Source organism: Phoca vitulina, unplaced genomic scaffold, assembly GCF_004348235.1.
Source record: "Phoca vitulina isolate PV1807 unplaced genomic scaffold, GSC_HSeal_1.0 scaffold48, whole genome shotgun sequence".
Classification (NCBI taxonomy): Eukaryota; Metazoa; Chordata; class Mammalia; order Carnivora; family Phocidae; genus Phoca; species Phoca vitulina.
The window spans coordinates 6568293-6581770 of record NW_022589751.1 but is presented as its reverse complement, the minus strand read 5'-3'; the positions used below and the strand labels follow the sequence as shown (position 1 = coordinate 6581770).

The 13478-nt window shown below is 36.9% G+C and overlaps 1 protein-coding gene across 10 annotated transcripts in view; it reads right to left on the bottom strand.

The window, feature by feature from the left end:
- EXOC6 (exocyst complex component 6) overlaps nt 1-13478 on the bottom strand; it is a 206852-nt gene that overhangs the window by 177124 nt on the left and 16250 nt on the right. The window lies entirely within an intron of this gene.

The window sequence follows — 13478 nt, the reverse complement described above, 5'->3', positions numbered from 1 at the left end:
CTGAATAAGTAGTGGCCACAAATATCAAATATGGCTAATACTCCATGGTAAAGGAGTTATGGGGCCTTTTGCATTTTTTTACATCTAATGTTTCATTTATTTCTTATACTACACCAGAGAAAATATCACTGCCCTCTTTTCACAAGTGAGGAAGTAGGCATGGAAATAATAAATGGCTTGCTCAGTGTAGTCTAGTTAGAGAGGGAATGAGGCAGTACTAGAATTCCCAAAGTACTTTTGTGCTTCCCTTGTGCTTTTCCTATAATTAATACGTTTAATAAGAATTCCTAATTAAACAAACATTCTGAAGGAAAATCCACATGCAAGAGAAAGTTTATCTGACACTGGTGTGCTATAAACAAATTTTTATTTCATAACTATGAATACGTATTGAAGTAATATACATACACATGCATTCCTAAAATTTTTTTTTACCTATCTTAATACAAGTTTGAAATGTATCTGGCTCTTAAAAAACCAGGTAGTGAACAGAACATACCAAAAGAATCGCCTACTCTTTTTTTCTGTCACAGCTGTAGCACTGTAGCAGAAATCTAAGAGATATTTCAGGACTGCCCTACTACAACGTCCCTCCAAAGAGGGTCCAACTCTTGTCAGTGCAAAAGCAACACTGTTTTCTCTTTTAAAAGTAGTAATAATATATAAACAAAGAAGAAAAACAATAATTTTTTCCAAAAGTCTATTTTATTCTAGAAAGTTCTTAAAGTCCGTCTTTCAGTGTGTCTTTCTAATTTATTCTCCAGAGTTTTAAAAACAAAACTACTCCTATTTTATAGTAATTCAAGACACTGCCAATGCATCTAGTATAGCATCACAGGTGAATGCCTCTTTTTCAACTGATGTGATTAGTATGAAGAAAAGCAGTATCAGAACATATGCAATACTCACCCCCATTAATAGAAAACCAAAGCCTGAAATGGGTGAACTATTTATATCCCATGCCTTCTGCTGTTAAAATAGAACTGCAAGGCCCAATAAAAATGACATTAAGGAATCAGTACTGTGAATGATGCACCTATTACTACTATGTCTTAGTCTCCCGATAACCACTCGCTGTTACAGACACAAGTACAAGCTGCAGCCCAAGCTGATATAACCGTGTCATCCATAATCCATATCAATGAGATCATTCTGAGCAGAGTGCACAGAAATAAAGAAGGAGAGATGAGGAAACATTCTAAACCACAGGAATTAATTGCATTTTTTAAAATGTACTGAAGGCTCAAGCAAGTGCCAGAATCCAAAATTCATCACAAGATAGAATCTGGCCCTGAAAAGGACCCTAGGAAGTTCCTAGGTCTGACTTTCTCAGCACAAATCTAAGAGCCAGACACAAGCACTCAAAATGGAATTAATCAATACATGTAGTTGATTTAACCCTCTACCCACTCTGATGAAAAGTAATATTAGAAATAACTAGTCTGAAAATTTGCTAATAAAGCCAACAATAAATAGCTGAGTGAATAGAGAAAAACAGGGAAGGAGAAAGGGTGGATATGCATAAGAACACTGGAAAAGGGAATAAAGCAAAAGCAATTCCTCTCCCAATTATTTTTTTTTTTTAAGATTTTCTTTATTTATTTGACAGAGAGAGCGAGACAGCACAAGCAGGGGGAACGGTAGAGGGAGAGGGAGAAGCAGGCTCCCTGCCAAGCAGGGAGCCTGATGTGGGGCCTGATCCCAGGACCCCGAGATTATGACCTGAGGCGCCCCCCAAGTATTTCTTAAAACCATATACATAGCAGGAATTATCCATCTTTTCTTTGAAGGGACTACGTTTAATTATAGAGATAATTTGGAGAGACAGTGGAGGGAGGATATGCAAAGCAGAGAAGATGTGCAACTCCCTGTCAACAATTCCCCATAGTGACTGAACTGACTAAAGAGGAGTCATATCTGCTGCTTCTCGCTTAATGTGGTGAAGATAAAAAAAAAAAGAAAAAAAACATAAAACCGTAACATACAACCAAGTACTTACTAATAAGTACTTTGCATGCATTACCTCATTAATATTCACTACAGCTTTACAATGTAGATTCTATTAGCATCCCAATTTACAAATGCAGTTTGGGAACATGAATACTCTAAGTCCAAAGTCACACAGTAGTAGGGCCAAGATTTAACCCCAAGTCTACCTGACTCCAAAGCCAGCGCTTTTTTTTTTTTTTAAAGATTTTATTTATTTATTCATGAGAGACAGAGAAAGACAGAGGCAGAGGGAGAAGCAGACTCCCCGCTGAGCAGGGAGCCCAATGTGGGACTCAATCCCAGGACCCCGGGATCATGACCCGAGCTGAAGGCAGACGCTTAACCATCTGAGCCACCCAGGCGCCCCCAAAGCCAGCGCTCTTAACCATTATGTCACATAGACTCTCCAATCAGAAATGGTGATAAGCAGCATGGAATGCAGAGAAGTTATGGGCATAGCAACTAACCAGATCACCTTTGAAGATCAACAATTGAGAATGACTCAATAGGGAATCCCTGATGTGCACTGTTGCACCCATCAGGTGAAATCATCCAATGGACAGAAAAAAAGGATGAGAACTGAGGCATAGCTAATTGTTAAAATTACAAATGCAACAAAATAAAGAGGAACAAAATACGTAGAGAAAACTAAGGGCCCTATACTTGTCTAACCTCAGCCAAAGGCTCCAAAAAATCTATTTTTTCTTGTCTTTGAATGACAATCATTATTCTTTGAAATTTTGATCTGCAGGACAAGAAAGGAAATACCATTCAGCACTATTCAATCTTTGAACCTTAAGTCAGTTAACAGTTTTATCCATCTAATTACTAATGTGCCAAATACATTACTGTTCTAAACTTTCAAGCAATATACAATTTTAATGAATTTTTCTGCTTTTAAAAGGTCCCTCAGAATGCTATAATGTCTACTGGCAAGCCTAATCAAATCCTATAAATACACACAGACATATGGCAAAACCAGAAAGCTGGTATCCCACATCCCACTATCCCACATCCACTAAGGTTATAAATTAGTGCTCCATATACAGTTGAACCTTGGACAACAGTTTGAACTGCATGGGTACACTTACACACGTTTTTTTTTTTTCAATACAGTACAGTACTGTAAATGTAGTCTCTTCCTTGAAACTTTCTTAACATTTTCTTCTCTCTAGCTTACTTGATTGCAAGAATACAATATATAATACACATAACATACAAAATATGTGTTAATTGACTGTTTATGGTATCTTAAGGCTTCTGGTCAACAGTAGGCTACTGTAGTTAAGTCTTTGGGGAATCAAAAGTTATATGCAGATTTCCAACTGCACAGGGGGTCCGTGACCCCTAACTGCTGCATTGTTCAAGTGTCAACTATACATATAATAACTTCAATATAAGAAAGTTCAGTCTTCCCTTCCAAAAGCTTAGCACAATAAAGCCTTACTTCCTCCAAAATGTAATGCTAATCATGCCAAAATGCAGATGTAAAATCAATTTTAAAAGAAGAGATGACTTAAAAATTTCATGTGATCAGAAAATAAAGATGGACTATGCTACACTAAGAGATTTAATTTACATATTTTAATTTTAGCAAGTAGGAATGCATAGAAACAATGTATATGTCTTAAAAGCATAGCTTAAAAATTCTTTTAAGTACACATTTTCTATCTTCATTATATCTAATCTTCCATTCCAAAGCAAAATGTTGAAATATGAGTTATACATTATTTGACCATCTGATGTATCAGGCTTACAGCATTTAAACAAGTAAATCATCTTTCAGAAATGCCTTCTTGAATTGTATGTACAGGGCTCCACCTAGTGGTAATAAAATAGATATAAAAAAACTAAGATAACATTCAAATATTAAAATTGCTTCTTTAAAAATTAATGTTATCAAATCAAATGTCTTAATGGAGGAACTCAGACTACTTCAAGCTTTGGGAAAGATACTCTATTCTATTAATAAGATAAATAATTTATTAATCATATTCCAGTTTTGTTTTTTTTTAAGGATGGAAAACAAACAACATTCACAAAATATTATGTGAAAAAGGACTCTCTTATTACTGAAAACACATTAGGATATTTTTTGCCAAGAGGCACATAATATCCTTATACCATTTTCGGTATCTTTTTCTTTCACCATATTTTCATTGTAAAAAAAAAAATTCCATCACAGTAACTGTAAAGAGAATAAAATGTACAGGTTTCTCCTACTATCTGAAGGTAGAGAGCTCCTATGAAACCAAAATGGTGTAGACTGAAGAAGCAATTATTACTAATTTATATGGAAAAATTTTTGAGCATTCCCAGACCCAAAAAATAACCTCTCTTAGGTTTTTCTGATATATCTTAGAATACATCTTGCTAACAGATGTACAAAATAAATCAAGATAAACACAGATGCTCACAGACACAGTTTAGACCTATGGCAGCTTGATGCTGAATGTGGACCCCCAGGAAGGAGCCTGGCAGTGCCACCCCCACTGCTCGTGCTGCTCAATGTGATTTTCACTTTTTGCCTTTTTTCACAAAAGCAAAAATGCTCTTTGGATTTCTTTCAGTTAGTGAAAACAGGTACTAATGTAGGTCTTTTGTAAGAGTGAACTGATGTAACACAAACTTTCAAAAAGCAAGGGATACCTCTATTTATTTGCTGAGAAATGACTTTTTAACTTCCAATAAAATGTTTACATTTTTTAAAAAATTGATAAAATCTCAAAGTACCCAATCCCAATTTCCCTAAACGACTTATATTTACTGAAGCACTATAGTTTTCTAGACAGAATAAAAATGGCCTTTCTCGATCTCAGAATCCTTTGTTCTCCAATAGAACAGATATTCTATTGCATAACCACAAAAGAGCATAGCCAAGCCCTATACAGAATAATGTGAAGATACCCACCCAAAGTGATTACCATTAAAATACTAAACACTGGCACACTTTCCTATGAATTTTATTAAATGTCAATCAACTGCTGTTAAGGAAAAATTATGACTTTACCAAGGTAATGGACTTCCAAAATACTGGAAAGCTAAAGGCAAAAATACTGTTCAAGAATCCCTGGGCGGGCACCTGGGTGGTTCAGTCAGTTAAGCATCTGTCTTCGGCTCAGGTCATGATCCCAGAGTCCTGAGATAGAGTCCCGCATCGGGCTCTCTGCTCAGCGGGGAGCCTGCTTCTCCCTCTCCCTCTGCCAGCCACTGTGCCTACTTGTGCTCTCTCTCTCTCTCTCTCTGTCAAATAAATAAATAAATAATAATAATAATAAAAACTATTTAAGAAAAAAAAAAAGAATCCCTGGGCATTAGCACTGCATTTACCTGTTGGTGCCAATACTTTGTACAAACTTTTATCAGAAAAGAACGTGTGGGACGCTGGGTGGCTCTGTTGGTTAAGCGTCTGCCTTCGCTCAGGTCATGATTCCAGGGTACTGGGACTGAGTCCCGTATCTGGCTCCTTGCTCAGTGGGGAGCCTGCTTCTCCCTCTGCCCCACCCACCCCCAGCCATGCGCTCGCACACGCGCATGCACAATCTCTCTCTCTCTCCTTCTCTGATAAATAAAATCTTTAAAAAAAAAAAAATGTGCACTGTTTTATCTCTGATAAAACTGTATCAGCTACTTCTAACCTGCATTGGATGATTTTTAATGTCGTTTTTTAATTTTTCAAACATTAACCATATTTTCTGCCAGTTCTTTAAAATGACACATTAGCCTTAATTCTGTATTTCCAGTAATAAAAAAATTGCTTTTACATCCTTTCAAGCATTCTTTATTCTTCCAGTCCATATCCATTTTTACTATTCTTTCACCAGTGTTTCAAATGTCATATCAAACTTAATGTCTAACATATTGATCTTAATTTTGTATTTCTAATAATTATTAATTAAGATGTGGTATTTCATATTAGTGAGACTGCTTGTGATACTTAAGCAATTTCATATTTCTACTGAATGTTTTTCAGATTCTAGGTATTGATCTAATTAGTACTGAAATTTTGGTACTAAAATTTTGCTTACTAACTTTGTATTTTGCTTACTGACATACCTTTTTCTGAATATTAAATAAATTTATAAGACAACCACTCTATTTTTTTTTTTTTTAAAGATTTTATTTATTTATTTGAGAGAGAGAGAATGAGAGACAGAGAGCATGAGAGGGAGGAGGGTCAGAGGGAGAAGCAGACTCCCTGCCGAGCAGGGAGCCCGATGCGGGACTCGATCCCGGGACTCCAGGATCATGACCTGAGCCGAAGGCAGTTGCTTAACCAACGAGCCACCCAGGCGCCCCAACCACTCTATTATTATCAGCTTTTGACAAATTAAATATTCCTAAAAATGACGCTATGAAGACAATGTCAAAAATAATCACAGAAAAACTAATCAGAAAATTTCAAAACGTAATAAAACCATCCTATACAATACAAATTGCTTGCTAATAAACTCAAAAATAGTTTTAAAAACAGATTTTTGGGGGCACCTGGGTGGCTCAGTCAGTTGGGCATCCAAATCTTGATTTCAGCTCAGGTCATGATCTCAGGCTCATGGGATCGAGCCCCACATCAGGCTCTATACTCAATGGGGAGTCTGCTTGAGATTCTCTCTCTTTCCTTCTGCTCTTCCCCTCACTAGCGTGTGCTCTCTCCCCCTCACTCTCTCTCTCTCTAAAATAAATAAATCTTTAAAAAAAAAACACCGATTTTTAGTATATCAGTAAATTTGGTAAATTCAACAAATTGGTCCTGCAACTCCTTTCAGGAGCCTTTAGATTTAAGGTGCCCAAAATTTCAGTAGCATCCATGTGAAAAACAAAGGGCTAAAATATTAATCAAAGACAGCAAATGAGTTATATCATTTGGGAGATGGGCCCCCCTTTTCTTTTAAACAACAAATAGCAAATATACCATCTCTCTATCTTAAAAGCACAAAAGGCTTGTTCAAGACCACTCGATTTTGGAAAATATACATATAATTCTACTTAGTAATATAAAATAGCAAGAAAAAAAGTAGTCAATATAAAATTATCATACCCAGTACCCCTAACATTTTTCCAGCCATTTTATCAAATATATCAAACATGAATAACAATGTTCCCATAACATTCTTTCCCTGACACTCTGTAATCCAGGAGCAAATAAGAAATGAAATAGCTCCAAAACAGTAACACCTGGATAAAGACAAAGGAGTATTCTTTCCAACAATATTCATTAAGTACCAACCGTATGCAATAGAAACTGAAAATCAAGTGCAGAAAACAGACATATGCACAGTTAACTTTAACACAGAGGTTTACTGATCCCTAAATCATTAAAAATTTATCTGTACTGAGCATAATTCTTCAAAAAGGTAGGAAAATAAATGAAGTAGTTTTACAACATAGGTCCAAAATTCTCTGACACACTTTCCATTGAGAGGTGGGTCTATATCCCCTACTTCTTTTGAATCTGGGCAGGCTTCTGAATACTTTGACCAATGGAATATGACAGATGTAATTACATGCAACTTCAGAAACTAGAAAAAAACATGCAACTTGTCCCAGGACTTCTTTGGACACCCACTCTGGGGAAAGCCACCCACCATGTAAGAAATCTATCCTTAAAATAATGTGCTGGGAGGGGCGCCTGGGTGGCTCAGTCGTTAAGCGTCTGCCTTCAGCTCAGGTCATGATCCCCGGGTCCTGGGATCAAGTCCCACATTGGGCTCCCTGCTCAGCGGGAAGCCTGCTTCTCCCTCTCCCACTCCCCCTGCTTGTGTTCCCTCTCTCGCTGTGTCTCTCTCTGTCAAATAAATAAATAAAATCTTTTAAAAAATAAAATAAAATAAAATAACGTGCTGGAGGGACGCCTGGGTGGTTCAGTCAGTTAAGCGTCTGCCTTTGGCTCAGGTCAGGATCCCTGGGTCCTGGGATGGTCCGCATCAGGCACCTTGCTCAGCTCCCTCTGCCTGCCGCTCCCTCTGCTTGCGTGCTCTCTCCCTCTAACAAATAAAATAAATAAAAAATAACGGTCTGGAGAGACCACATATGTGAGCACTCCAGAACGACAGCCATATCAACTGCCAGCAATGTGAGTGAGCCATCTTGGCTGTCTAGTCCAGATAATTTTAGCTCCAGCAGGAACTAATAGCTGATTGCAACTGTATGAAAAACCCCAAGTCACAAATGCCCAGCCAAATCCTTCCTGAATCCCTGAAAAAAAAAAAAAAAAAGTTTATAAGTACAATACAAATTATTTGGACATCTGCATAAAATATGTAAATTAGAATTAAATTTAAATATTTTCCAAAATAATTCCTTTTTTTTCTTCTATCCTTTTCTTTTCCTTTTGGCACTAGTCCTTTTTGGTACTGTCCTTAACTTCTTTTTCCACTGCAGGATGCCCTTTCCCCACAAGATATGCCTCAATCTTTTTTTTTTTAAGATTTTATTTATTTACTTGAGAGAGACAGAGATAGCAAGAGAGCACAAGCCGGGATGAGAGGGTGAAGCAGGCTCCCACTGAGCAGGGAGCCCAATGTGGGGCTCAATCCCAGGGCCCTGGGATCATGACCTGACCTGAAGGCAGATGCTTAACCGACTGAGCCATCCAGGCACCCCGATATGCCTCAATCTTAATCTTCCTTCAAAATTCAGCTCAAGACATTTTCTTCAGGAAAATTTCATCAATAACCATATTGGATAATAACTTTCCCATTAACTAAAATTTTCCCCCCTTTAATTAATTTATTTGTACAACACTATCTTTTTAAAAATTTATCTTTTATTTATTTGTATAACACATAAAATTTATTCTCTAATTATTTAGTGTATATTTCATCTTCTAAATTCTTTGAGAACTGAAGGTATCTTTTATTTCTATATTCAATTCACAAGGGCCAGAACAAATTGCAATCTTAATAAAAAGAATAGGGTCGCTAGAGGGCACCCTTCACCAAAAAGTATAAATCCAATATTTTTCTTTTACTACTGCATCAAACATGGTGTGAATCTCACACTCAACCAAATTAACAAAAACTATGAAATCAAAATAATGTTTCCTCTTTTTTGAAGCTGCTTTATCCTGATACCTATTACTTTAATATAATGGTTAAAAATAGAAAAGAACCATAAACACCATAAACATTTTCTGGCAATTCCAGGCTCATAATTTTTGGAGGTCCTAGAAAAGAAACCATCATATAAGTAGATCCTGAAGTAAAAACAAGGAATTTACTAAACTGCACAATATATTAAAAATGAAAGTCAGATGTAGATGTATTTAATGTGAACTTTGGAAGAATGCATTCAAAACTATGCATTTTTTTAAAAATAAATATTAATAAACATTAATTTTTATAATGTGTTTTTCAAAAGACAAAAAGACTTTGTCAAGTAAGTATAATTCACAAATAGTATGGAGGAAAACAAAAACATGGTTACCCTGATATAAGGCTGACCTCAATCCCCACTACTGATCCTGACACAGTCCACTGCTGTTGGTCATTTCATAGCTTTGCAGAGACAACAGTAAGTTGAGAAGACAATTCCATGTCCACTCAAAAGCAGAATGTAATTAACAAAAATAAATAAATAAAAATAAGCTTTTACCTTTGTATTAGTACTTTGCAATCCACAAAGCAATTTTACATAGTACATCATTGCACTTGATCCAAGAACCCTTGGAAAATAGGGCAACTGGTTTTATCTCTATCTCACAGATGAAGGAAACAAAGGTCTGATAAGTTAAAGGATTTGCTCAACACCACTTGCCTACTAAAAAGGCCAGAGCAGGGGCGCCTGGGTGGCTCAGTTGGTTAAGCGACTGCCTTCGGCTCAGGTCATGATCCTGGAGTCTCAGGATCGAGTCCCGCATCGGGCTCCCTGCTCAGCAGGGAGTCTGCTTCTCCCTCTGACCCTCCCCCTCTCATGCTCTCTCTCTATCTCATTCTCTCTCTCAAATAAATAAAATCTTAAAAAAAAATAAAAAAATAAAAAGGCCAGAGCAGCGTGCCTGGGTGGCTCAGTCAGTTGAGTGGCCTGAGTGGCTGCTCTTGGTTTCAGCTTAGGTCATGATTACGGGGTCCTGGGATCAATATGTGCGATGGGCTCCATGCTCAGCGGGGAGTCTGCTTAAAGATTCTGTCTCTCCCTCTCCCTCTGTCCCTCCCTGAGCACGCTCTCTCTCTCTTTCTCTCTCTCATTCTCTCAAATAAATAAATAAATAAACAAATCTTTAAAAAGGCCAGAGCCAGGTATACAATCCAAGTCTTGGACCTATACGGAGTGCTAGAAAACACTGCACAAGAAAAGGTAAGAGCAGCTCACTGCACAAAAATCACCATTCTGTTGCTGAAATTATTTATCTTAAATATGTCAGTAATACAGTCAATGCTCATTTCCAGAGTATCTTTGTTATTACTATGGCAATGCCTCTATTAATGAAGTCTCTGAAAATTCAGCTCCTTTATAATAAAGCTGGCAACACCCAAACATCAACAATATATACACACACTCTCACAAACCACACAAAGAACAGTTGCCTGCCTTCACATTCAGAAATGACAAAAAGAGAAAACAAAATAACAAACACGCCACTGTACACAGATTCGATTAGGCCTGGTCTAACCAAACTAAAAAGAACCAGCCCTTCTAGTAAGACAGGCCTAAAAGCAAACTTGACTTACATTCTTTTTACCACAGGAATGAATGAAAGGATAGGAATGAAAAGGGAAGATAGGGAATGATGGTGGTGTTTTGGTTTTTTCATCATTTAGAACTGAAAAAGGATATGGAGAAGATAAAAGGTCAGGGATTGTTCCTGCCTCAAGCAGCCCCCATCTCCTGGAGAGAATCAACTGGAGACTGGCCTTACTAAAGTTACCGGAGCCCTGTACCTGGGAGTTGCAGAGGAATAAGGGACCTACATTACTTTATTGTGAGTTAAATGCAATATCTGAGCCTTCTCTGACCAAGCACAAGTTTAAAATACAGGACCTTCCTTCCCTGAGTATAGTCCTAGTCACATTCCTTACCATTCCCAATCTTAATGTAAACCTTTCCATGTTTTTTTTTAATTAAAATTTAATAATGTTTTTATACTGCAGCTTTCATTATCTGATACTCTAAATTAGAAGGCAAAACATAATGATTAAGAGTACAGGCTCGGAGGCCAAAGGGTCTATGTTTACATCTAGCTGCACCACTTACTATGTGCCCAAGCCCAATGACCTAATCTATCTCTACCTCAATTTCTTCATCTGCAGAATAGGTATATAATAATAGTATCTCATTTGCTTTTTGTGAAGATTAAATAGTACATTTAAGTGTTTAAAACAGGCACACAGTAAATGTTCAATAGATTTTTATTAGCTATTATTATCTACATGATTACTTTTGCTTTGGGAACAAAGATGCTAGGAAATTATTTTAGAGTTAATATCACTGTTTATAGAATTTGACAAAAATAAGAACCGCCTAAAGGTACAACAATAAGAAAATAGTCAAATAAACAGGATGAAAATTTATACAAGGCAACTGTAACTTCATTTAACAAATACTTAATACTCAAAATATAACTTGTTGAATGGCATAGGTTCGTTCAATAAATATTCAACAAATAAATAATATTTGTCATTTCAAATATAAGAATATACTAGAATTAATGTCAATTATGATTCTCCTTCAGTAGTAGGAAACAACTGTTTTTTTCACCTATTTTTCTATATTTTTCAAGCTTTCTATAAAACAAAAAGGATTTTGTTTTTCATTAATTCAGTTCAGAAAGTATTTATTGAGAGTCTGCTGTACCCAAGGCATTATGCTATGTAACATGATCAGAACTAATCAGATATGTGTAACAATCATAGGCCTCAGGGACAATTTCATTAGGCGTGCATTTAAGACATGCATTTAAGACATACATATTAAAACATACATTCACACACAGCTAAATAACATTGTATAGCATTTAAAAAATCCATAGTATAAGAACTCAGACACAAGAAAAAAATTACGTATACATATAAAAACATATATATATATATATATATATATATCCACCTAGAATGCTGTGTTCTAAGATGCAAAGATTTCATGGAGGAAGTGGGACCTAAGACGGGAATTCAATGATAGGTAATATTTGAGTAGTTGGAGAAATAAAGAGAGGGGTAATCAATTATGGGTAAACACATGTAGAAAAGGACATGGCACTATGAAAAAGGCAAACAGTTTAACTCATATGAAGAATGTACTAAGTAGTAGGAACTCTATTATAACTCTTAGTTATATCTTAGTGAATCTTTATTTGGACAGTGGCCTGGGAGTAGCAAGATTCTCCTCTGTGACTGTGATCAAAGATGGATCCTCTCCCCAGAAAAGTTCACAAACACAACTGTAATATACACTTTCTCTCTGAGAGACCATCTACAAAGTTGGAAAAGCAATACAGTCTCTTCCACTCACTGTACATTGCCCAGAGGTGTGCAACTGATACAGACTGGTTCGATATAATACACTCTTTCAGGAATTTTGAATTGGAATTCTGAGACAGTCAGCTGTATGTACCAGACTGACATTCGGAAGCTGTAAGTGGTCACCCTCTACCAAGTACAGAGAGAAGCAGAGAAAGCTACACTTCAAAGGAAAATGAAGACAGAGAAAGAAACACAGTCTTCTACCTCTTTAAATCAGTCTTTTAAGAAGCATGATTGCCTTTAGAATTTTGTGAAACCCAGTAAGCTTCCACTATTTTTTTTCATATTTCCTTAAGCAAACACAATTTGGTTTGGTACCTATAACTAAAAAAAAAAATCCCTGAGACACATATCCATGCACACACCCACACATACTAAACATTTCTTAAAACTGTAAGGGGTTTACAAACCCCCTCATCTGACCAGTACACCAGAGCACATCTTCCCAGCTGACTAGGTTACAAGCACACCACAATGACCATCTCTCAGTTTTTCTGTTTGTGCCATGACATAAAAAATGTGGGAAGCACTACCACAAGATAATCCATAAATAACGGTCTAAAGATATAGTTTAAGTTAATACACTCCTGAGGAAAACATGTCAACATGTCAACCCAGGGGAGAGGGAGGGGGAGGGGGTGGAGGAGGAAGTAGAAGCAGCAACAGCAACAGCAGCCGCCACCTAGCTTTTACACAATACTTTTTTTTTTTCCAAAACATCCACAACACTGTACAGCTAAGTAAAAAATTCAGGACATGCTAAGTATCTTAAAATACCGCTGCTGGGGGGTGCCTGGGTGGCTCAGTCGGTTAAACAACCCACTCTTGGTTTCAGCTCAGGTCATGATCTTGCCATGGTGGGACTGGGCCCCGCGCCGGGCTCTGCGCTCAGCACGGAGTCGGCCTCAGAGTCTCTCTCCCTCTCCCTCCCTCTCTCTAATAAATAAATAAAATCTTTAAAAAAAAAAAACACTGTTAGGTACCTAACCAAGTAGGTATCCTGAATATCCAGAGCAAGTGAGTTTCTAGCAA